Genomic DNA, 3,853 nt, shown 5'->3' with positions numbered 1-3,853 from the left:
CACCTAGGTACACACGCTTAGCACCATTTCTTCCTGGGATCACCAAACTAGTCTCTCTCTTCTTAATTAACTTGGCACATCAGAGTTTATGCCTTTGTGGCAGGCTTAGCACCTGTAGGAGCAAGTACAATAGTGGGCTATAAGCCCGCTTTACATGGCATTTTTGCATATGTGGAGGAAAGAGGCAAGGAAAAAGTGGAGGAGTGGGCTCTCATGCAAGAGCCAGCCTCTACATGGTGGAGCATTGGGAGAGGCATCTGTATGGAGGTGGTCAGGAATTGGGAGACTCACGTCGGTCGTAGCGCCGCAGTTAAAATGATAATGGCAAGTCATATCACGGGGCCCCACCTGTCTAGTAGTAACTCGCTGTCAAATCACACAGCCCTACGTTTGTAGCAGCCTACTCCCTCATCTTCTCGCGTCTCTGTCGAACCGACTAGGCGGAACTGCCCTGCCTACCGCGCGAGAAAAGCCCCACCATCGACTTTTAAATAGTAAAATATACTAATTTTGTATCCATGGATTGCCCCATCGAGCAAAGCCTCAAGAAAACGACATTACACATGTAAAGAGTATATAGCACGCCTGTCACGCTCGCGTCGCACCCCAGACGGTCGGTCGGTCTGGCATGCCGCTCTCCGAATGGAACGCGCATCATATTGCGTTTGCACACACATGTGGGACCACAATTGAGAACCGACCATAGGCACACTCCCCAGCCCCGCAAGTCGGGTGAGTTAATAGAAGAGAGAGACAAGCGATAGTACGAGAGAAGTGTTGTACAGAAGCTGGTGCCTGGATGATCCCTGCAAGACACGAAAGATCAGTTCGTCCATGCATGTGATCAGACTCCACCAGACACGCCTGGATTGGCTATCGTCTACATATCGTGCAGGCTGTGTTGTACAGGGCTGTAGTTCTAGTGAGAAATCTAAAAAAAGGTTTCTTGTCATCTCGCAAGATTAGGTATCATGTGCTTCGGATCACTGCGAGGGTTAAACATCGACAACTGAGTTCCTCCAAGGGGCTAGTCATTGGGGGCACATGGATGAAGACTACTCGGCTGCCATCTAGGTCAAGCCGACTATGTTAATTAGGACATCTATCGATGGACCCCTTTTCTATGAGTTTATCTTTATTTTGAGCTTTGATCGTCATCTAGTTTGTCCGTCGAGATTCTTGTTGTCTCCCTTGGGCAGTGAGGTTATGGTTTCTTGTCATGTGGCATTTTTTTCATGTTATATGTTATAATCCGGTGCTTCAGATCAAAATGATGACAACTGCGCTTCCGGGGCACGTGCATGAAGACTTCCAACAGTCATTGACGAGGTCAAGCCGGCTCTGGTAGACATAAGAAAACTAGTACTCCACTATATAGGCAGGAGCCTCCGCGCTTGCGTGCTAGTGTTGCTCTCTTCACACTGTCTCGTCCTCTCCAGATCTAAACACGACATTAGTGGCCACACTCTCTCTCTCTCTTGGCTCACCGCTAGTCACAGATCCAGCCGCATCCTCTCCGCCGGGGAAGGTGAGAAGGTGCAATGTTCACATAGTCGTCCTCGGCGACGGCTCTTACCCACTGTCGGCTTGCCCTGATCAACGTGCCTTGTTGTTCTCTCTCAAGCACCGCTATCTAGGGAGGGCCTCTGACCCCTTCTTCCTCGCTGCCGTAGTGTGGGCAGATCCGGCCTCCCGCCGCCCACCTAGAGACATCCCGGTGACCCTTGGGTATAACTTCCTTCGAAACCGGCCTTGCTCTACTTCCCGAGCTCCTAACGTCGTTGCATTTGTATCTTTTACTATTTCTCAGCCCCCCTCGTAGATAGGATCAATCGGCTGGTCGAAAGCCACCTAAATTTTTACTGTTAGGAGGTAAAACTAGTTCATGCACTCGAATCTAGTACTACTTGGTTCAAACAAGGAAGAAAGGGGATAGGGGTGGGGGAAGATTTGTTACCTGAATCTAGGACTTGGTCGAAAGAGTAAATAATGGGGGCGAAACTGGCTATCCAACTGGTCTCTAGGTCTTATAGGGAAATAAAGGGAAACACAGTACAAACTCAATATAAACCCGATCTATTGATTGAAAAAGGAAAGAAAGTGGGGACTGGGGACAAGTCAACACAGTAAGTCCAGCACTAGATTTACTAGCCTAACACGGTATAAGGTGGCTATACCGAACAAATATGGGACCAACCCTGATATCCTGATCTGATGTTTGTTGCCCCGAGCCACTCTTATGTAATGCCACTGGTAAAATGTAGCAGTCGCACTGTTAAAAGTAAAGACACGTTAAACCAATGTTGTTTTCAATGTAATACATCCAATAATATGAATCAATGGCACCTTTTTCATGTCCTGCTAAATTTCCCATTAAGATAAGTTTCTTCTTTTCATTAGAAATGCAACTGTCCTCGTCCACCTACTCTCCCGTGCCCAAATACCGACTCTGTAGCAGTTGTTAATGTAATGTTGCTGGTAAAATAAAGCAATGGCACCATTAAAGTAATGTCGTATTTAACGGTTGTCATGGTTAATCCTAATGCCCACACTAATATCTAGCAATGCTTGCTATTGTCCTTGTAGGATTGCCATTCAGATAAGGAACATGCTTCTTTTCATTTGATGTATGTTTCATCACTTGTTAGTCGCCCTACTTTCCACCTTTTTTGTGCAAACAGAGATATACATTTCACGCTTGATCTTAGTTGAACTGCACAAATGATATCCAAATTATAGTTGAACATTCCAGGAGCTTCACAACCAACCTTGATGTTGCTCAATTTTATTGCAAGTAATGAAGAAGAAGCTCTGTGGGTTTCGTTTTCTAATGGAAATGGAACCGGGGATGGAGCCCTTTCTTTAAAAAAAGAAGCTGCTAGCTCATGGGACATTGCTTCATTTTAGGTGAACTGTACCAAAAGGTCCCATGAATTGAATCATCCATGTTGGTGACTGGTTTCAACCGCTTCTACGATGTCATTGACTGCAGATATGGTTCCCATCACAAGGTATGTTCCTTTTTGGTCTGATCGTTTGCCGAAGATCCTGCATGTTGAGTCTGCTCTTGTGCTACTATTTTGGCACTACCATAATAAAGCGCAATGTTAGTATTTTGCACCTTAATCAAGTGGCACTATTAATTTGAGGCAATGTTTTGGCACCGCTAGTGCTACCGATTTTTTTATATATCGAAAGAGGGGGTTTCCTCCGATTTCATTAAAGAATCCCAACCATAGAGAAGCATTATCCAAAAACATCTCAGTTTAAACGGGCAGTTATGCAACTACTACTAGAACAGACTGAGTACTAGCAGGAGACAAGTTCGCCACATAAGCTAGGCAGGTAGGGGGACGCAGCACCAGCTCGACCAAGTTTGGATTACAACCCAAATTCTACCACAAAAACATCAGGGGAAAGATAGGGACTGAAAGAGCTAGCTTCGGCATCCCAATCTAAGCACCCCCGGCCTCCATCCTTGCGACGCATGGTACACCTTGTTTGCCACCTGCTCGACCCTAGTGTCACTAATAAAATGAAGTAATAATACAGTTAAAATAGAGCGAGTATCCTCTCTATCATTTCATTTCCAATGTAGATAAAGAAAGTGCTTCTCTTTGTTAGTATATGTTTCATCAACTAGTCCCATTGTTAATGTTTAAGCGTTTCTGCAAACTGGGGTGCTTAATTTTAGTTGATCTACACAAAAATAGAGATTGGAATGTCTCAAGGCCCCTCCTTGTACTACCGCTATACACTGATGTTCATCACTGGCAGAAGGTGTATCGGGGAGACTTGGGTTGATTTCCAGCATGAGGCGTACCATATGAGGCGTCACAGGGCCCATCTCGCC

This window comes from Triticum dicoccoides, chromosome 4B (assembly GCF_002162155.2).
Source record: "Triticum dicoccoides isolate Atlit2015 ecotype Zavitan chromosome 4B, WEW_v2.0, whole genome shotgun sequence".
NCBI classification, from domain to species: Eukaryota; Viridiplantae; Streptophyta; class Magnoliopsida; order Poales; family Poaceae; genus Triticum; species Triticum dicoccoides.
This window is presented reverse-complemented; position numbering follows the sequence as displayed.